The 23,148-nt window shown below is 42.8% G+C and overlaps 1 protein-coding gene across 3 annotated transcripts in view; it reads left to right on the top strand.

The window, feature by feature from the left end:
- The window catches only part of MGAT3 (beta-1,4-mannosyl-glycoprotein 4-beta-N-acetylglucosaminyltransferase), a 209,168-nt gene that overhangs the window by 148,739 nt on the left and 37,281 nt on the right, over positions 1-23,148 (top strand). The window contains exon 1 of one of the 3 annotated variants that reach the window (XM_073592553.1): positions 21,000-21,322. The exons of the other annotated variants lie outside the window; for them this stretch is intronic. The gene's annotated coding sequence lies outside the window, so the exon portion shown is untranslated. Of the gene's footprint in view, positions 1-20,999; positions 21,323-23,148 lie in introns of those variants that run through there. 3 annotated transcript variants of the gene reach the window in all.

The following is a 23,148-nucleotide window of genomic DNA, read 5'->3' on the forward strand; positions in this document are numbered from 1 at the left end:
CACTAGGCATAAGAGCACATCGATCCCAGGGTGGTCAGTTTTCTGGCTGTGCTGTGAGAACAGCTTACCTGGTCTTCAATGATCAGACTTCTGCTGACCCACCCCCTGCACAGCCATTCCCTGGGAGGATTAGTGTACTGCTGTTTCTCCACCCCCAACTCTCTAAGCCCCTTATGCAGCTGAGAACAGAGAATATGTAATCACTTATATTAAAAGAAAAAAATGTATTTATAATGTTTGTTTTTATATCTATACATAAACCTTTGCCTTTCATTTCTATTTTTACTGAATGAGTTGTTTTGTAAGGTAAGGGTTTGTGAAATACACATTATAGGATGTGAAAACCATGCTGCAGAATACAATAAGAGCCCTTTCACACTGTGCCGCGGGCAGCGGGAAAGCGCCACTAGTTTTAGCTGCACTTTACCGCTGTTTTAGCGGCACTATTCGGCCGCTAGCGGGGCGCTTTTAACCCACGCTAGCGGCTGAAGAAAGGGTTAAAGGCGCCTGTGTAGCGCCGCTGCCAAAGCGCTTCGCAGGTGCCCATTTATTTCAATGGGCAGGGGCGCTTTAGGAGCAGTACTCCTCCACCGCCCCAAAGATGCTGCTTGCAGGACTTTTTTTTTAGGTGCTTTACAGGCGCTATGTTTAGCCCTTTAGAACCTGAAAAATGCTTCAGTGTGAAAGGGGTCTAAGGGGAAGGACAAATTATACCAGGGTTAGCGAACTTCCCGCTCACTGAGGAACTTCTCATGTGGACCTTTGGTGGGCAGAGGAGACCTTCAGTAGGAAAGTTGCCACTGCTGGTGGGTAGGAGGTCAGCTTATCCTTGTGCCTTCACACCACTTAACTTTGAAGTTGCGGTAGTGTGAAAGGGGCCTTAATCTTTTTTGCTGTCTGTGCCCCATTAGGGAGGTTCGCCCTGTATTTTTGTCCTGTTTACCATATTATTGAACGTGAAAGTAAAAAAGTCCCACATTTTGGGTTGACACCAGAACAGTTAGGCTATGTTTCCACTAGTGCGACTTGTCGTGCCACTTGGGACTGCAAAGTCGCATGACAAGTCGTACCCCATTATTTCCAATGAGTATCCTTCATATCTGTGCGACATCAAAGTAGTCCCTGCACTACTTTGGTCCAACTTTGATGTGACTTGAGTTCCAAAGATATCAAGATAACACAGGCATTGCTTCAAGTCGCATCAAAATCGCAGCAAAAATCGGCTCAAAATCACATGGCTTTCGGGTTGCAATAGTGGAATCCTAGCCTAATAGAGTGAATATCTTCCAATTGGGTCACTAGTTTTGGTGGCCCTGGTGATACCCCAGGATTCCCTCACTTCTTTTGACTATGGGACAGGATGTGAAGGGAAATCTCCTCTATGGGACACAGATGGCAAAAAAACCTGAAAGGTGTTATAACCCTCTCTTAACACTTTAAGACAACAGGACACAAGAAGAATTTTAATTGTTTGATGCTTTTTATACCCTTGTGTGTGCAATACATTATGTGCAGTATATTGTGTAAGAAGCAGTTTTTAATATTTATTTTGTGATATACATTATATTTATGGAAATAGTGGATTGATTATTCTACAAATCAGGGGTTCTTTTTCAGTTTGGTTCATATTTTTGAACACCAGGGACTATATGCCATTAGTTTTATTTAGGTAATATTTTTAGGAGCTTGAGACAGTTGTGTGTTAATAGAGAATTATGAGGTTTTCGTTTTCTTTTGTAGAATCATACTTGCCTAGCTGGATGCAGCACACTGAGAACCGAGCAATCAAACCCTGCCAATCGCTTGGTTCTCAGAGCTCCGTGAGCAGAGAGCTGGTGACTGGCTCTCTGCTCTGCGCCCCCTCCCCCATGCTCACTGGAGCGTTGGGCTGTGAAGGGGGCGGGAGTGGGTGGCTGTCCACGTGGGTGGATCCCAATCATATGGTTCGTGATCTTTGCCGAGCCTGGACCGGCTCTGTGACGTCAGCAGACTTCAGCCTACTGTCTGCTGAAAACGATTTACAAGAGTGCAGAATGATCACATACGATCTGTAGCGAATGCTGTGTACAATCTGTGACTAGGTATGCTGGCTGATGTTGGCAAGAAACTATAAAGTAACTTTATAAAATGAAACATCAGCAAGCAAAAGTAATGCAGATTCAGGATAGTGGGCGGGCACCCTAAATTGCCACATCCTACCTTCACAATATCCACCTGTTTCCCCTATATACCAATGGAGCTCCCTGCAAAACCCAAACTTAGCAGCTCAGAACACACATGCACATTCGTCCTTTGGCCGGAGTACTGCCAAGTGTTAGCACATGCCTATCACTATGCAAATACAGATTTTCAGGAAGTTGGTATTTGTCCGGGGTCTTGGGGGGACTAGCAAGTGCATTGTAGAGGTTAGTAGGCAATATGAAGGTAGAATGTGGCCCCTAGGTGCCAGTGTCAGCATTCCTTTAGTATGTAGGCATTAAAAGTTTACTTTACTACTGAAATAAAAAAGGTAATATAATTCCTATGATTTTTTTTTTTGATTTTTTTTTTTTTTTTTTTTAGATAAGCATGTAAAAGAGATCGTCATGATGTAACTAATCTTATTTAATTCTTTGTATAACCAGATTATATATGTTCTTGGGGCCAGCAATTGCAAACACAGACTGTTTTCTTCTTTGGAGTGCTAAACAATAGTTCTCTATACTGCTTCTTCCTACAATGCAAACCTATGAATTTGCCAAATTATTAAATATAAATGACTGCCTGTGTGGCTGATACCTTACCTCAACAACTATTAAAAAGTTATGCAGAGTCATTGTGGTAGCAAATCTACCCTGCCTCTAGTGGATCGTCCTCAAATATACAGTATATGTTTTGTACTGCGGACAGGTGGCCCGCACAGGCAAAGCGACGTACCCCTACACTGCTGCCTACTACTTCCGGGTTTAGGGAGCACGTATGCCGACACCAGCTGTAATTGTACACAGCGGGATTCTGTTGGCAAGTCCCAGCCAATGATTCATGGCCGGGACCTGCTGACCGGCTGTGTGAAATCACATCCCAGAGTCCTGTGTTGACAACCAGGTCTCTGTACAGAGGAAACAACGAGATCTGTAGTGAAAAGTAGCACATAATACACACGTTGCACATTGTTAGGCACACATTTAACCCCTTGATCGCCCCAGATGTTAACCCCTTCCCAGCCAGTGTCATTAATACAGTGACAGTGTATATTATTAGCAGTGATCACTGTATTAGTGTCACTGGTGATATCAGTGGCAGTTAGTCAGTTCCCCCCCATTGTCAGTTAGTTTTAGGTTGCCTGCCGCACTAGCCCATTATATATATATTATACCGCGCAATTGCCAGTTAAAGTAGCGCAGTACAAAATGGCAAAAAATAGCCTGGTCATGAAGGGGGTAAAAACCTTCAAGGGGTTAAGATAACCGTTGCAATAATAACTCAAAATATGTTTTTACGAATACACTAATGCTTCCCTTTAAAACTGTGATTTGAACAAATCCCGGCTTGAATGCAGCCAAGAGGGGAAAGACAATTGACCCTTCACAGCAGAGGCTGGCTTGCCAGATTATTTTCAAGGGCAAAGTGAAAATGATCTAGTAAGTCGCAAGGGATCCTATAAAAAATAAAGAAAATGCAGACATCTCTTTCCTCAGCAAAAGTCTGGCTTAATGACTCCATACTCAGACAAACAAGGCACATTCCATGGAATTTTTAAAGTGTCATAGAATTTTGTCATGCCTCCACAGGACAAATGTTAGTGCCTGTGACAAAGTCAGAAACAGCTAGATAAATTTGTTGCATGAAGGCATGTTGGAGGGTGGTAGTAAGGCTTGGACAGTGCATTCTCAGTGCCAGTGGTGGGCCCGTCCATTAGGGGCGCAGGTGGCGCCGCCCCCCTAATCCATGCGTCTGGCCCCTAATCTATATGCAGGGCACCGGACACATGGATTTCAATGTTTTTGAAGCATGTGATTAGAGCCTGAGGCTCTAATTGGCTTCAAAAAGGGTGGTCTCAGGGCACTGCGCCCTGAGCCCACCCAGTTGTGTAACAATAGCAAATTAATATTCGCTATTGTCTTGATGATTCTCCCCCCGGCCAATCAGGAAGCCGCCGCCATGGAGGAGGAGGAGACGCAGGAAGGAGCCGAAGCTGCTAGATGGGGTAAGTGTGGGGCTGGTGGAGGGACGGATGAGCGAGCGACAGGGGGGGGGGGTTTAGGGTATTTGACTGAGCGACTGACCGCACACCCCCCCCCCCCCGCCATTACTCAGTGAATGTTCAGCCCGTTCCCCCACCCCATAACACAGCAGCATTGGTTGCTCAGATGCTGTGGGTTGTGCAGCCAACAGTCTGGTTGTTACCAATGGCTCTTCCTGACCCCAATCAACTGCCGGCCTGGAGATTTCCCAGATGACGGCTGAAAATAAAGGAGCAGGGATCCAAATAAAAAAAATACAACAAACATCAAACACAAAGTGATAATTCAGTACTCCCCCTTTGTCAGTCTTTTCTGTCTTTTCTGTGTAAACCTTCAAAGCTGTGCAGTAATTGAAACCTCACTCCTGCTCAGCAGTCATAGCTCTGTGTGGGGAGAAGCCCCACTGAGCACAGAGAATGTCCCGCCCGGCAGCCGAATGGGGTTGCTATAATGCTGGTGACTGCCAGCTTCATAGGAACCATGGAGCCTTGTGCAGGCGGCTGTCATATTAATGACAGCTTCCCAGCATGAAGTCCCCTATTCTGAGTATTGGCGTACCTCTGTATATCAACTGAGAGTTGGTCCTAATTACTACCTGTTTGCTAATCTGCAACGATTCTTTAAGAATCTGTCACAGACATAGCAACAGATTCTGAAAATGCTGCTACATTTATTGGTAAAATTATAAAATTAGTCGCAACGATTTCTTAAGTTTGGAGCAGGCCCTCTTGAAGGGGCCATACCGCCAAATGACTGGTGCAAAGGCTTCTATCACGTGCATAGTTTTCCTTTACTGTTCTCTCATGGACACAACAAGAATACAATTCATTGGCTTGTGAAATAAAGTGATAAAAGCTGGGAGATCTCATCACTGAAGTTCCCCAGAGGTGTGAGAAGCCTTTAGTAGTTTCATCCCACCATAATATTGGCAGGAGGTGGGCTGATCTCTTTATCATTCCTGTCTTCAGGCATTGATGTTAAAGGGATATAAATGTGCCATTCAGTATGACATCATGGGGGGGTTTCAAACTCCAGTATTCACATAATGATTAAGCTCTCTAATCTTCATATTTTAGCTAGTTTTGTATTGATTAGGGAAGGGTTGTTAATTTTTTTTTTCAGAAGTTATTTTTTAATACACTGGATCTGCTAAAAGGTTGTCACGAGTGTGGTCTTTTTTAAATTGTAAGAAAATCTCATACCAGTGCAATGCGAATATTAAGCTAGAATCGCTCTCGCCCTGTTTCAAAGAATATTTTAAATGTTTGAAAAAATAAATTTTACAGGACTAGCAATAACAAATACAGCTAATGATGGTTAAAACCAGTACAGTAATGCCCTGTACACACGGTCGGATTTTCCGATGGAAAGAGTGCGATCGGATTGTGTTGTCGGAAATTCCGATCATGTGTGGGCTCCATCGCACTTTTTCCGTCTGAATTTCTGACACACAAAGTTTGAGAGCAGGATATAAAATTTCCCGACAACAAAATCCGATCGGTTAAATTCCGATCGTGTGTACACAAATACGACGCACAAAGTGCTACGCATGCTCAGAATAAATTAAGAGACGAAAGCTATTGGCTACTGCCCTGTTTATAGTCCCGACGTACGAGTTTTACGTCACCGCGTTCAGAACGATCGGATTTTCCGACAACTTTGTGCGACCGTGTGTATGCAAGACAAGTTTGGCCCAAAATCCGTCGGAAAAAATCTGATGGATTTTTTTGTCGGAATGTCTGATCAGTGTCTGATTGTGTGTACAGGGCATAAGTGTGTATACAGGTGGCAGATTTTACAAGGCATGCATGGCAACCACCTGCAGGTGCTTGTACATTGCACCTTACCTCCTGTTTAAGACCTTTAAAAAGCATGGGGTGCAAAAGCTAATTAGCTTACTGGGTGTTAGCTGGGGCTCCGCCTCCTTCTTTCCAATGTGCCTTACTATGAGATCATTACTTAGGCAGATGGTTTTACTTAGCAATAGTAAGTCACTCTGCCTGGACAGCCTTGTCTGCATTTAGATGTGGAGAAAAATAAAAGCAATTCAATTAAGTGAAACTAAAAAAAGAATCCATACAGAGAATTTGTTACATGAATTAACCTTATACAGTTACAAAAATACATCAGATTTATTGTTGTCCTATAAGTGATATTAACGGAGAAGTACAGCCAAAGCTCGTTTGGTGGTACTTCTCCTGTGGATCACAAGAGTGCAGTATGTTTTGCACTCCTGTGACCCGCTCTCTTCTGACATCACAGAGTCGGTCCAGGCTCCGGCGTCATCACAACCATAGAGTCGGGATCCGCCTAGATCCCGAGGCCACACCCGTCCCAGCCTATCAGCGAGCTGATGAGAGCCTGAGCCCAGCACTCCAGTGAGCGAGGAGGAGGCAGAGATGAGAGCCACTGATTGACAGTCAGCAGTTCTCTGCTCACGGAGCTGTGAGAACCGAGCGACTGCTCAGTTCTCAGTGTTAGAGGCAGCAGGGGACAGATGCAGCATCGGACCCATGCTGCATCCACCTAAGTAAGTATGATTCTAAAACAAAAAAAAATACATATCTTTTAAAGTCTTCTTTTTTTAAATAAAAATAACAAACATGTCATACTTACCTGCTCTGTGTAGTGGTTTTGCAAATAACAGCCCAGATCCTCCTCTCCTTGGGTACCCCGCTGGCACTCCTAGCCCCTTCCTCCTGCCAAGTGCCCCCACAGCAAGCAGCTTGCTATGGGCACACTCGGGACTAGCCGCTGCTCTGTGTGCCCATTCAGACATGGAGCCATGGCTCGGCCATATCCCTCTCTCTCCTCATTGGCTCACTGACTTTGACAATAGCGGGAGCCAATGGCGCCGCTATTGTGTCTCCGCCAATAAGGAGGAAGACTCCCGGGCAGCCGACATCACTGGATCGAGATGGGGATCAGGTAAGTATTAGGGGGGCTTCTGGACACTGAAGTGAGGTGAAGTGATACAGTTCCGCATACACGGCTCATGAGTAAGGTAAAGTCTACAGGCTTGGAAAGATCAGTTTGTAAATGGATAGAAAACTGGCTAAAAGACAGAATTCAGAGAGTAGTGGTTAATGATTCTTACTCTGAATGGTCTGAGGTTATCAGTGGTGTACCCCATGGTTCAGTGCTGGGACCCTTACTTTTTAATATCTTTATAAATGATATTGGGTCTGGGAACAGAAGTAACATTTCTGTCTCTGCAGATGACACCATGCTATGCAGTGAAATAATGTCCTTACAGGATGTCTCCAATTTACAAGCTGACCTCAATGCACTGTCTAATTGGGTATCTATGTGGCAGATGAGGTTTATTGTTGAGAAATGTAAAGTTATGCACTTGGGGGCTAAGAATATGCATGCATCATACATTCTAGGGGGAGTACAACTGGGGGAGTCCGTAGTGGAGAAGGATCTGGGGGTTTTGGTAGATCATAAGCTCAATAATAGCATGCAATGCCAAGCTGCGGTTTCCAAAGCGAGCAAAGTCCTTTCTTGTATTAAGAGAGGTATGGACTCCAGAGAGAGAGATATCATTTTGCCCCTGTTCAAATCATTAGTAAGACCTCATCTGGAATATGCGGTTCAGTTTTGGGCACCAGTTCTCAAAAAGGATATCGGGGAACTGGAGAAAGTGCAGAGAAGGGCAACCAAACTGATAAGAGTCATGGAGGAGCTCAGCTATGAGGAAAGATTAGAGGAACTGAATTTGTTCACTCTTGAGAAGAGGAGAATAAGGGGGATATGATCAACATGTTCAAATATATAAGGGGTCCATATACTTGGTGTTGAGTTATTCTCGTTACGTTCAACACAGAGGACAAGGGGGCACTCTTTACATCTAGAGGAAAAGAGATTTCATCACCAAATACGGAAAGGTTTCTTCACAGTAAGAGCTGTGAAAATGTGGAATAGACTTCCTCCAGAGGTGGTTCTGGCCAGCTCAATGTACATAATATAACTGGGTACTAACATTTATAGGTAAAGTTGATCCAGGTAAAATTTGATTGCCTCTTGGGGGATCAGGAAATAATTTTTTCCCCTGCTGTAGCAAATTGGAGCATGCTCTGCTGGGGTTTTTTGCCTTCCTCTGGATCAACTGTGGGTATAGAATTGGCTCTATTTATTTTATTTATTTCAGGTACTTATATAGCGCCATCAATTTACGCAGCGCTTAACATATACATTGTACATTCACATCAGTAGAAATGTAGAAATGGGGTGGTTGGCATTACCCTCAAATAATATATATGTATACCAACAGGGTATGTGACCAGAAAAAGGAAAGGAAAAAAACTGTATATAATGTGCAAATTTGTGTACCACAAAATAACTAAAATAACCAACTCCACATTAGTGTACTATCCAGAGGTGGGTAAGTGAGTGTACCATCCAGGGATGGGTGTACCCATACCCTGACACAAATGTGATATAGCAAATAACAATAGATATACACCACATATGAGGGAAGTACTGTGTGTGATCACTCAGACTTGCCTACACATCCCATCCGGGTGATATAAGTGTATACCATATGTGAAATAAATGAAAATATTAACATATATCACACCAGAGGCTAAAGGAATCCAGCCTTAAATTAAAGTCCATAAATCCATAAGCATATATGAAACTAAAATAAAAAATAATAAATAATAGATGAAAAGTAATAAAAAGTATATATATATATATATAGTCCAAAAGAACCAATCCCACAATGTGAGCAAGTGATGCAAACATGTATATATTGCAAAAAAGTAGTAGTCAGTTGTAGTTCTTCAAGTAACTTCAGTGCTCAGCAACAGAAGGTGACTGGTGGTGCTCCCCCCATCTAAGCTGGGGCGATCGCCGCTTGATGCGCACTGCAGTAGACTTTAATGTCATCCACTTGTGCTGGGCTAGCACCATAGAGTGCTTATTGGACACAATCCGGGAGGGGGAGTAACTTGTATGTCGGCTCGCCTACAATAGCTGTCAAGTGTGGGAAGATGGCACCGCTAAAAAAAAGAAAATGACCTGAGTCCCCCTGCTTTGTATTCTGACAGCAGGGGGACTTCCCCGCCATAAGAATACACAGGCTATAGCTGGCAGTGCAGATTGAGCCCGGGTTCACACCTATGCGAATTAGATGTGCGTTTCCGCACATCTAATTCGCATAGCAGGAGAATGTGACCGGCTCCCTATGGAGCCGGTTCACATATCTCCGGGGCGGCTGCGGAGCGCACTGCACAAAAACGCTGTGCGTCTTTGGCTCCGTTTCAGGGCCAAATTCAGGCATAGAATCTGCCCTGATTCGTCCCTGAAACGGGGAACAGGGACGCACAGCGCTCCTGTGCGATCCGCAGCCCATTGTAGTGTGAACCTGGGCTAAAGTGGAGTTCCACCCAAAAGTGGAATTTCCGCTTATCTGCTTCCTCCCCCCTCCGGTGCCACATTTGGCACCTTTGGGGGGGGGGGCCTGTTTTTGACAGGTCCCCTTCCCCACTTCCGGAGACGGGGCTGCAGCCCAATCTCCTGGAAGTTCGCCCCCCCCTCCTTCCCCCGCCGCTGGGTCAATTAGAAAGCGCAGCTCGCTTTGCGTATGCGCAGTAGGGAACCAAATGTGAAGCTGAAAGGCTTCACTGCTGGGTTCCCTTGCCAGGAATGTTGGCGGCAGCACTCAGGTGTCGATCCGAAGATCGGCTGGGGTGCCTACATCGCAGGCTCCCTGGACAGGTAAGTGCCCTAATAATATGAAAAGTCAACAGCTACAGTATTTGTAGCTGCTGACTTTTAATTTTTTTCAACCAGGCTGAACCTCCTCTTTAAGAAGACCAGTAGATTGACTTCTGTACAACCACAGCGCCCACACTTAGAACTTAATTTGTCCAGTCTCTGATGCACCAGCCAAATTTTGATCCATGTATCAGCTTAATACACAGAATGCTGGATCTTAGCAAACTGTAGCATGGCAACCTATAAAAATGAGGCAATGCCTATATCCATTGTTATTTGATTTTCCCTGAACGTAAATAAACCCAGATTTGCCTCAATGGGCAACAGTTTTGATTTTGCTCCAGTGTTTCTTAGAACAGCTACAGTGTTGAGCTACACAGATCTTGATAATATGTCAAAACATCAAAATCAGAAAGTAACAGGCAACACTCTGTCAGTCAGCGCTGCGGAGAAGAGACGGGGATTTTGCTCTGTGTGTCTTGCTCTCGCTGGTTGTGAGTGTGGTGATCTGAACAGCGGCACGTACAGTTGTGGTTGAAATCCGGAAGTAACCCCCTGGGGAGATGTTGGCCGCTGGAGCGTTGAACAAGGACCACTGCGAGGGCTTGGATCTCAGGTAAGTAATTCATAATGAGCTAGTATGCTATGCATACTAGCTCATTATGCCTTTGTCTTGCAGGTTTTTTTTTGTTTTTTTTTAGGATTTTTTTAAACAGGTTTACAACCACTTTAAGCTGCTATATATTGAGCTTGTAACTTAGGCTAGGTTCACACTACTGCATGTAACCTTATGACATTTTTCATACCAATATTGGAAGTCTCTTTTTAACAAGGAAGGAACTTTTGGAAAAATGTTAGGGAACGTTCGGACGATTATCTACCAGTGTGTACTGAACTGTAGGGATTATCTCATCAAAACTAAAAATTCCATTGCAGGAGGAGCCTAAAATGGGACTTGTATCGTAGTGCGGACTTATTACCAATCATACAAGCAGGAAATGACATTTACTGGGGCGTTCTGTACACCAACAGAGTACAGAATTCCTCCAGGGTGCCATATTAAATTGAATTGTGTAACAATTGTATATGTTGTCATTTTTTATATGCTATTTTTTTTTCACAAAAGTGGAGTTACCCTTTAAAGGCTTCCAATGAAAACTCTATATGTTTGTTTCTGGAGTGAGACAAATGGCAGCAGAATGGTTAAATGAGGGGAGTGATTATTGCTGATCTCATCTGTTCCACCTGTGATTGAGAATCACCAAACTCCTAAGAGGTTACCTGGCTACAGGCATAGGCTCTTAGCAAAGAATAAAACCAACAGAGAAATAGCTAACCATGTTCTGTTGTGTCTCTGCCCTTCAGTTGATATACAACTTCACCCTGACATTGAATTACCTGCTGGGAGCAGTTGGAACTTTACACTCTTTATAGCATAACTATCTGATTGCCTTTTGAACCCATTATGGCCATAAAACCAGCGCCCAGTAAAACCTCCACCCCTTCCTCCTACTCTGCACTTATGCCTCCAACCCATCTGAATGTTGTAAAATGAAGAAAATTACAGGAGGCTGCCATGATAAAGAGGATAAACTATTTATCTTTCCAAAGAAGAAGTAATGTTTCACATATGATTCACTGAGTAGAGCTGGGGAAGTATTGTGAATGTGCCAAGGACATGCTGTGTCTCAGGTAACTATCACCTTATTGAGTGCTTGAAGGTCAAGATCAAACAAGCTAAATCATTGTGCATATGGTAAGTATGTAAGGTGCGGTAGCTTACAAGGATGAGCATGCTTTAGTATTGTGTTTAAGTTAATATGTTATAGCAGTGGTGTTCCACATTCGTGAAAATCCTGCATTGTTAAAAGTAAACTTCCACATAATAGATAAATTAGATTGTTGTACAGAATACAGGTTTTGAGCTTAACTGCACATGGAGGGAAGACCTTTTGTAAAATGAGCAAAGCTCAAATGTGAGTGGACAATTTCATTACATCTTTCATGTTGTGTTTTCTTTGTTCTGTCAGTTTGCATAGTTACATTTTTAAGCGTCAAATGTTTTTAAAGGTATTACCTGGTCGTTGTAAACTAGTTGCCTCGTACTGCTTGCTGCAAGTTAAGGTAAAGTTTGTTTGTTTTTGTACTTTTTGAGAATGTAGAACTTGTTGGTGGTGTCGGGGTGTGTGTGGCATGTATTTTTGTGTTTGGTTATATATCTTTTTTTTTTTATATATATATATATATATATATATATATATATATATATATATATATATATATATATGGTTCCATTGTTCATGTCACAAAAAAGTAATGTGATCGTCCAGAAGCTTTGTATGAGGACCCAGTCACACCTGTTTGCCTAAAACCATAAGCTTTGAAGTGTGATTTATGCGTTTTGTCTTCTTGTGTTGCACTTTACATGCATTAGGCCCCTTTCACACGGGTGCCTCCGCTAAGCGCAATCCACTTGCTCAGTGGAGGATCTCTCCACTGATCCCCCGCTAAGCAAGTGGATGACAGGTCTGCTCCACTATGCAGAGCGGACACAGTCCTGCTCTGCTCTATGGGGCAATCAGATAGAAGCGGACCGGCTTGTGCGTTTCCATCGATCTGCCAGACGGATGGTAAATAGGACAACCATCCGTCTGTTTTTGGCAGACAGGATCAGATCGGATAGTGGCGGATGTCAGCAGACATGTGTCCACTGACATCTGCCGCTCCATTGAAGAGACTGGAGGGGGCGATCAGGTCTGCCTGAAAAGCTGACAGGCGGACCTGATCAAAAAGCCCATGTGAAAGGAGCCTTGTGTGATGGGAAATTTCTTCCTGGACAACTAGGGTAGAGCTCAGGCATGTTTTGGATCCTAATCCCAACCCACCTGAGCGATTCCACCAGGAAGCTATCATCTGTATTGTTCCAATCATAAGCAGCCAGGGCATTCCTCACCCTGCAGCCGCACATATCCACGTCTCTTGTGTATAATGCCTCGGACGCTTATTATTCGGCTCAGTACAGATGACAGCTTCCTGGTGGGTTCGCTTTGGTGAGTTCAGACTAGGATCTGAAGACGCCTGAGCTCATCCCTACTGGATATGTAAGCAACTCTGGGATTAATGTAGACTCGTGCATGGCAAAAAAGTGCCAGTTTCTAAATGCCTGCTTTATTAGCACTTGCCATGACAAACTAATAGGAGTAGTACATACGAATTTGTCCCATGGTGGAAGCTTACTCTATTTTTGGTCCAAAACTGAATTTATATTAACTAAAGTACGTTGTATTTACATGGCTCTGATAATGGTGTATACTTTGGAACAGCTTTTAGGTAATAAAATTGGCACAAGTACTTTTATTATCTTGGTAATTGTTTATAGAAACTTCACAGCACTTTTAACATGATTTGGTGTAGCCGCTGCAAAGCCAAATACCATTTTTAATTTCTCACACAATTGAGCATTTTGTAGCTTGAAGCTCAAAGTTCCAAAACACTCCACAACCAACATCCAGTATTTTTAAATTGTGCCTGTTTGCATATGAGCACTCAGGCACCTGTAGCTTCATGCTTAGGGGTTTTTCATATTGGTGGACTCCGCCAGCGCATCCGCCTGCTCAGTGGGGGTTCTATCCGGGTGGATGACAGGTCCGTGTCCCCTCTACTTATGAAGAGCAGAGAAAGACAGCCTGCTTTCCTCTATGGGCGGTCGGATCTGCCAGATGGATGGGAAAGGGATACCTCACCCGCCTGTTTTTTAGCAGGCAGATGAGGTTGGTGTAAACTTTTTCATCCGTCGCTCTATAAAGGGACAATGGATAGTCCGATCAGGTCTGCCTGAAAAACTGACAGGCGGATCCGATCAGTCCACCCGTGTGAAAAGGGCTTAAAGTTCAAAAAGACAAACCAGCTACTTTTGAAGCTGAATGAGGCATTTTTGGCTCCATTGACTTTAGGGTGAGCATGTGTTTTACAGATGTGCTTTGCACCAAAACTTGCAGGTCTAACTTACAGCCCCGAGAAACACAGATGCATTACCTCTCCATGCACTTTACTTGGAGCTTGAGAAAAGGTGCCAGAGCACAAACATATGATTACTTTCTAAGATCTTTGGTTAATGTTTACCTTACTACAGTTAGGACTAAACTAATGATGGAGTAGGGAAAGATTAGAACCTCTGACAAGTTTTTGTTGTTGTCTGTGTCCCCACTGAGTAGACTCGCCCTATTTGTGCTTGTGACCATTGTCATTGAGACAGAGGGTGAAACCCAAAGCCGTGATGGTAAGTCTTCCAATAAAGACAGCTGTTCCTCTCATCTGACTTTCTGTTGCACCTCCGGGACGGGAAGAATTTCCCAAAAACACATCAACAAAGAGGGGTAAAAAGCGGGTTTTAAACCTTACCTTCTTTTTTTAAATACTTATATTTTATCTAGTGTATGACCTCATTGCTGTCCTGACCAGGGCGTGTACAGCATCATTTAGGTCTGAAGTCAAATTATTTTTACTCTAAAATGTATAAAGAGGGTCTGGAGAAACCACTTACCATATATACTCGAGTATAAGCCCACCCGAATGAAAGCCAGGGCATCTAATTTTACCACAAAAAACTGGGAGAACTTATTGACTCGAGTATAAGCCTAGGGTGAGAAATGCACAGCTACTGTAAGTGGAAAAGAGGGTCAACAATGCCCATTTGCAGCCTCACTGTGCCCGTTTGCATGCCTCACTGTGCCCATTTGCAGCCAGAGGTCCCCCGATCTTCAAACTTGGTAGTCAAGGGTTCCTAGATGCCCCCTAGCTGCAGCCAAAATTTGGGGTCCCTGGACCTAAAGGGTCCCAAAATGACATTGCTGCAGATGGACACAGTTAATCGACTTTTGGGCCCCGTATCTCAGGGCCACTTAGTGCTAATTCAGTGTGCAAACCCAGGGGAACTAGCACTACAGCATATCGAAAGCTGAGGTTCCTAGCACCAAGTGGCCCCGAGATACAGGGCCCCAAAGTCGGTTCAGAAAATGTCAAGCACTTTTCGAATGACATTTTCCGAACCGACTTTGGGGCCCCACATCTCAGGGCCACTTAGTGCTTGGAACCCAGCTTATATGTTGTAGTGCTTGAACCCCAGGATATGTTGTAGTGCTAGTTCCACTGGGTTTGCACACCAAATTTGGGGTTCCTAGCTCCAAGTGGCCCCGAGATACGGGGCCCCAAAGTCGGTTCGGAAAATGTCATTCTCTGCTGCAGAAAAGTGCTTGACTCAAGTATAAGCCGAGGGGGGCATTTTCAGTACAAAAACATGTGCTGAAAAACTCGGCTTATACTCGAGTATATACGGTAATCGTCATTATTGTGTGCCTATCCTATAATGATGATGAGCATTTTTTAACAATTTTTTTGGCAGTCACCTAATTTACTGTGTGCCAAATTTCATTTGCAAAACATCAAAACCAGAAGGTTGACTCACTCAGTAGCATGAACCATCCATGAACTATGGAAACTGTCCATAAAGTTTAGGGAGGGAGGGTCATAACCCCTGTCAGTTTTTTTTTTGCCATCTTTGTCCCATTGAAGAAATTTCCTTTTACTTTCTGTCCCCTAGCCCACAAAAATCCATCCAAAGTGAGGGAATCCCGGGGTGTCACCAGCACTAGTTTCCCCATTGTAAGATTTCCCCTCTATTCCTGTTCCGATGTCAGTTAAAATTTGGGATTTTCTTTTACTTTCTATGAGACAGAGCAAATAGGGTGAATTTTGCCTTGAGAGGCACTTTAAACATTGTTAGAACTTTAACCACTTCAGCCCTGGAAGATTTTACCCACTTCCTGACCAGAGCATTTTTTGCGATTTGTCAATGCGTCGCTTTAGCTGACAATTGCGCAGTCCTGCGATGTTGTACCCAAACAAATTTGACGTCCTTTTTTTCCCACAAATAGAGCTTTCTTTTGGTGGTATTTGATCACCTCTGTGGTTTTTATTTTTTGCGCTATAAATAAAAAAAGAGCGACAATTTTGAAAAAAAAGCAATTTTTTTACTTTTTGCTATAATATCCACAAAAAATATATAAAAAAACAAATTTCTTTCTCAGTTTAGGCCGATATGTATTCTTCTACATGTTTTTGGTAAAATCTCAATAAGCGCATATTGATTGGTTTGCGCAAAAGTTATAGCGTCTACAAAATAGGGGACAGATTTATGGCATTTTTATTATTATTTTTTTTATTAGTAATGGCGGCGATCTGCGATTTTTATCATGACTGCGACATTATGGCGGACACTTTTGACACTAGGGGGCGATCAAGGGGTTAAGTGTGTGTTCGAACTGTAGGGGGATGGGCGACCACTGACATGACAGAGATCACTGCTCCCGATGACAGGGAGCAGTGGATCTCTCTCATGTCACAAGGCAGAACAGGGAAATGCCTTTTTTTACAAAGGCATCTCCCCGTTCTGCCTCTCCACACCGCAATCGAGGGCCACCGGCGAACATCAAGGTCCCAGGACCCGAGGGCACGCACCCACAGTGGCACGCGGGTGCCCGATAGGTGACAAATTCAAAGGGATGTACAGGTACGCCTATTTGCCTGCTTGTGCCATTCTGCTGACGTACATCTGTGTGCGGAGGTCGGCAAGCGGTTAACAAATGTTTTTGATTGTCACATGATCAAACTCAAGAGGAGCTCTGGACATTTTTGTGTTTGTTAAAAATCATCAGCTACAAAAACTGTAGCTGCTGACATTTAATAAACAGACATTGGCTTTTCCCACGATCCAGTGATGTGCTCACCTGAGCCATCTCTGCTTTTCCTTGGTCTTCTGTCCCCGGCGCGGGCATCTCAACTGTGGGCACCTGGCTGTGACAGCTTGCGGCTTCACAACTAGGTGCACACTGCCCATAGGAGAGCCATGCTGTGTATTGGGAATGGTCCTGGTCTTCTGGAACCTCTGACATGTTCCAAATGACTGCGGGAAGGGAGGGGGAGAGGAGAACTGTCAAAACCAGGTACTGGCTCCCATCCCTCCCCCGAATACTATATGCAGCTTTGAATTTCAGTTCACATAAGACAACCTCTCAAAGAAGCTGATGTATGGAAAGTGCAAATGGAAATATTTTTGTTGCCCCATAGTAACCAGTCAGAATCCTTTCTTCATAGTCAAACCGTGACTGTGGAAATGGCAGTTGGAAGCTTGTTGGCTGCTAAAAATACTTCCGTCCCCAAAGTTTCTAAAATAAAGTATTGCAGTAGTCTGCAGTACTCAATGATTGGAATATTAGGTTTGAATAGAATCGGTGAGGACAGAAACATGGGGACAGTTGGAGCCGTTGTCTTTGTTGCCTTCAGTATTCAGTGAGTCAATGAGCCTAGGTTAGTGGCCTACTCAGTCATAAAGATTTGATGAGATGAAATCATGCAATATAGTGTCCTCCATTTATAAACTAAAACATTTTTCTTTTTATATTGTACTAAGTTCACAAAATTAAACTAAGTTTAAACTTTCAGTGGTCACCCTACGACATCAGGTAACGATACGTAAGATCTAATCTAGTGCAGTGTATCAAAACCCATAAATAAGATATGTATATATTGCAGCTTACAGGTCCGTAGATTTAATGACTGCATTTTTTTTTCAGTACTCTTTAATTTTCTACTGGTGATCCTGCCAGTAACATACTTCCTATTCTAGAGTGACAACTCTCACACACTGCATTGTATCTATGGAGGAGCAGCATTGTCACCCTAGGCTGCTGTTCTGATGTGGACTACAAACAGCTCTTCTCATCTCCATTACATAAAAAGAAGTTGTTTTGTAGTTCACAGCAGATAGCTGGGAGAGCTGATAATATTGTTTGAGATTTCAGTTCAATGCACAGGCAGTTACAAGGACACAAGATTTCAAACAGGTATAAAATAAATGTGTCTGTAGTTGCAGAAAATAGGTTCAGCCTGAAAAAAATGCAGCTAATATATTACATTTTTGTTTTTGGTGGTTAAAAACCATTTCACAATTAAAGCTGAAGTATGATTTTATTTTTTTTTTTTTTTATGTATTTTTTCATAGTTACAATGGTCCAGCTTGGAGCAATGTAAGTGTGCATGTGCCATACTTGGCCAATCCCTGTGGAAGCTGGAAATCATTGCTACTGCAGTGATTGCTGCTGTCCTCTGGGCCCTGTGCTGAGTGGCTGCTCTGCCTCCATAATGTTCACAGGGGGTTGCTCACTTGGCACGGGCGCCATTTACAGAACGCCTTGCATCTTTCTCAGTGCATGCCATGCATTCTCTGATTGAACATGGTGGAGATTGTGATGTCACTGCCATGTCGCTCTATCTCGTCCAATGCTTCATACAGTCTTTTGAATGCAGAGTATTCTCTGAACTGTGCAAACACCCCCCTGTGTTCACTCTGCAGCATGGCAGCTACTTGGTATGGGACCTGAAAATCAATTTGTTGTGCTACATGAGGTGAACATGTGGGTAGGCACAGGACAGGGAGGCATGCAGCTGCAGATGGGCATTGTTGACCCTCTTTTCCACTTACAGTAGCTGCTGCATTTCTCACCCTCGTCTTATACTCGGGTCAATACGTTTTTCCCAGTTTTTTGCTGTAAATTAGGGGCCTCGACTTATACTCGGATCGACCTATACTCGAGTATATACGGTAACTACTTTTTCCCGCAGATCCTTTGACAATTATTTTGCTTTGCCCATGACTCAGAATCCAGAAATGTCAGTGCAGCACTGGATGAAGGATGCAAGGATCTGTCAGGAGTCCAGACACGCATTGACCTTTTATACACACACTAATTACAAGCAAACATCACAGGTGAGGATGGTTACCTTTAATAGCCATTCAAACCCCTTTATGTCAACTTGTGTGCATGTTATCAGGCCAAAATCACCAGGGTATGTAAACTTTTGATCAGGGTCATTTGGGTAGTTTGTTGCCATTATGATTTAACCCCTTCCCGCCGACCGAACGCACATATGCGTCCTCGGCTTTCCGGGGTCATACCGGGATGATGCCCGCAGCTGCAGGCATCATCCCGGTACCGTTGTTTTCAGCGGGCGATCGGCTACCCGAATATAACAACCGATGCGGCTAAAAGCCGCTTGGCTGTTATACCGGAGGAGCGGGAGGGGACATCCCCCCCCTCCCGCCGCCTCCCGCCGCTGTTACCGGGCCTCCCGTGCGATCGGGAGGCCCGGTGTCCATTCGGGAATCTCCGGCGGCTGGGGGCGGGCTGGAACGAAGCTGTGAGCGGCTTCGTTCCAGCCTTATAATTGTAAACGCGGAAGCGACGTCATGACGTCACTTCCCGTTTACTCGGCTGCCAATGGCGCCGAATTTAAAAAAGTACACAGTATTCAGAATCGCCGTTTTCGGCGATCTGAATACTTTGAAGTGTAAAGGAGGGATGGGGGGTCTTTTAGACCCCCCATCCCTCCATAAAGAGTACCTGTCACCACATATTACTGTCACAAGGGATGTTTACATTGCTTGTGACAGCAATAAAAGTAAAAAAAAAAAAAAATGTTTAAACACAATTTATAAAAGTACAAAAATAAATAAAATAAATAAAAAAAAAAAAAAAAAATTTTTAAAGCGACCCCGTCCCCGCGAGCTCGCGCAGCGAAGAAAACGCATACGGAAGTCGCGCCCGCATATGTAAACGGTGTTCAAACCACACATGTGAGGTATCGCCGCGATCGTCAGAGCGAGAGCAATAATTCTAGCCCTAGACCTCCTCTGTAGCTCAAACCTGGTAACCGTAAAAAATTTTTAAAGCGTCGCCTATGGAAATTCATAGGTACCGTAGTTCGTCGCCATTCCACGAGTGCGTGCAATTATAAAGGGTGACATGTTTGGTATCTATTTACTCGGCGTAACATCATCTTTCACATTATATAAAAAAATTGGGGTAACTTTACTGTTTGGATTTTTTAAAATTCATGAAAGTGTCACTTTTCCAAAAATTTGCGTTTAAAACACCGCTGCACAAATACCGTGTGATAAAAAATATTGCAACAATCGCCATTTTATTCTTTAGACTCTCTTCTAAAAATATATATATAATGTTTGGGGGTTCTAAGTAATTTTCTAGCAAAAAATACGGATTTTAACTTGTAAACACCAAATTTCAAAAATAGGCTTAGTCATGAAAGGGTTAAAGAGTAAACACAGTTGATTGATAATAAATGGCTTCAGCCAAACACTAACCACGAGTGAAAGAAATGATTTTGTGTTATCATTCATATTTTCTGAAAAAATGGCCAAGAAATCATAAATTCTGCCAGGGTATGTAAACTTATGAGCACAACTGTGTGTGTTTTTTTTATATATATATATATATATATATATATATATATATATATATATATATGTATGCATGCACTACCCAGTATTCCAGTGCGAATCGAGTGATTGCAAACAGTTTAAAAGTGACGAGTGCCCATATAAAAACTGAAATTAAATTGAATGATCATAAAAAAGTCCAACATCTGTTTAAAACCAAGGCAAGAAGTTGAAAAGCAGTGTTCACTCAATGTTTTCTCCTTCATATAAAATCAAAGCCGCTTACCAGAGCAGTTGGATCTCAAATTATAGAGATCAGATGCGCTCATGCAAATGATCGCCAGCATGAATAATCCTTTCCTCTAAATCCTCTACACACTGCTCCTCTCCAATGGGACCGGGCTGTTTGGATAAAGGATCTTTCTTGGATATAGCCCGTCTGTCTCCAGGTTATCTCAGATACATGGGATAAAGGAAGGAAGAGGCTTCATAGTGTAGTACTTCAGACAATATTTTATTAAAAATATGTAGCACTCGCATTCAAGAAAAGCAGTGAATTTCACAATAGTAACACAGCCGTGGATCTTGCCAACAGGATGATACGTGGTGACGTCTCAGAAGTGCTGCTCCGATGCGTTTCCCTGTAATAGGCATCAGCTGGGACCGGAGGCTCAATTTATTTAATTTCAGTTTTTATATGGACACTCATCACGTTTAAACTGTTTGTAATCACTCTATTTTCACTAGAATACTGGGTAAGGGGCTTATATATTTTCCCCACATTCACCATTAGCTATAGTATTCAGGCTATCGTAAGCAGCAGCAGCTTATTATAAAAAATATTTTGAATACGCACAAATATATATACACACACGTACACTTCCTGAGTCAGCACCTCCCTCCCCTGTACATACATACAGCTTCCTGAGATGTATATAAAAAAAAAAATATCACCCACACACCCCAGAGTACACTTCTGTCACCCTGCAGTAGGAACTGGATGATGTTAAAGAAAAATTTCTGCATAATATTAAAGGATCACTATCAAGGAAAATGGCGATTTCTGATCTCTCTTATGCAGGTAATCATGTAATGTAGGCATTCAGTGTGTTCATTCCTTTTTATTAAGCCACATTCTAATTCTGCTTTTCTCCACATTTACATAAAGAAAAGAGTGTTCAGCAAAAGTGACAGGTTGGGACAAACTAGGACACTTTCAAATATGATTTTGTTGCTTACAATGGTCATCTTTTATTTCTTTTGCTGCAACTGCTAACATAGCGCTCAAGCTGGCACACTTTATCTCCCTTCAACCCTTTTCACAGTATACTCTGCATGTAAACATGAAGATTAAATTTAAAAAAAAATCCATATTCTTGATAGTACTATATATGTTCTTGCTACTATTGCGTATATTAACTGCATAGAGTTATCAGGATACTGTATTTTTTGCTCCAGTGGTTCTCTGTGCAGGTCTAATATTCCAGAGTTTACAACATTTGTCCACATGGTTCCTAAAGGGTGCAAATGGTTAATTGTTATATGATGTAGACGCTGACCTCAACCAAATTCCACAAGCGGTAAATAGAGCATTCTAAGGGGGATAATAGCTCACGTTTTTTCCTGACTCACATCACGGTTTACCTTGTAAACTATGTCAGGATCCGTTTTACCTCCAATTTACGCTTTGATCATGGTGCAGTGCTAAAGCTTTTTCTCTGGGCCAGATACAACATAAATTATTTTGCATGAAATCTAAGGTGATATTAGGAGGAACGCTAGCAATCTACCTACATTGTAATTCCGTTTATTGGAGTTCTAAAGACCAGATGGGTGAATAACATTACCAAAATAATTTACCAATACTTCAAATAGACCAGAGATATGTAATTAGTGGACCTCCAGCTGTTGCAAAACTACAAGTCCCATCATGCCTCTGCCTCTGGGTGTCATGCTTGTGGTTGTCAGTCTTGCTATGCCTCATGGGACTTGTAGTTCTGCAACAGCTGGAGGTCCACTAATTCCATATCCCTGATATAGACCTTCCATTGTATACATGCTGAAAGGATGGTTGTTGACTTTCCAGCAGGAAAGCTCTTACCCTGGGTTTAAAGTGACACTAAACCATTTCCTTATTCTCCAAAATTCTGTACACATCCACTGTCAAGTGACCCTACAATCTATTTTTCAAGAAATTGTGTTTTCTGCTTCCTTCAAACATCATCTATGAGCTCCCGAACCTCACCTTTCTTTTTCCCCTTCACTTCCATTTGTTTGGAAGGTTCAGTGTTTGGCGTTGCGGTCATTTGCGCTCCTCTATGCACACTTCACATCTAATAGTTCATCTCAGGAACTCTCTGAAAAGAAATCTACCTCTACAGAGTGTGACCCCGGTGTTAACAAGCCCTAAGGCCGGTTTCTAATCCTTAATCGGTTCCTTTTTATTTTATGGCCGTTAATAGGGGCAAAACTATTTTTATAGGCTGTACAAGCTGAGTTCAGCAAGTTTCACAAGCTGCAGACAATGTGAATGTGGATAACCATTTTATGATCTAGAATTCTTTGCCTGGGACCAGTTTGAGATTATGCTTGAAATTTGAATTTCTTTTTAGGATAACAATATGCAGAACAGTACAGGTGTACATGCTTCTCCATTGAATATGTGAATTCTGCAAAGCTTGTGTAGCTACCACTGTTTGCAAGGAAAGATTAGTCCTACATATCTTGGCACATAAAGCAAACATGTCAAAGTAGATCACAAAAATAATCATAAAGCGTACATTGTTCATAGAAACTAATAGCAGCACTTAAAATCGTATTTCATGAGGAAGTAAAATTAGTGATACAGATAAGCATATCCAGTACCCCTAGTAACCAAAACAAAAGAAGCCCTTTAGAACATGTTCA

The sequence above is a fragment of the Aquarana catesbeiana genome, linkage group LG07 (genome assembly GCF_042186555.1).
Source record: "Aquarana catesbeiana isolate 2022-GZ linkage group LG07, ASM4218655v1, whole genome shotgun sequence".
NCBI classification, from domain to species: Eukaryota; Metazoa; Chordata; class Amphibia; order Anura; family Ranidae; genus Aquarana; species Aquarana catesbeiana.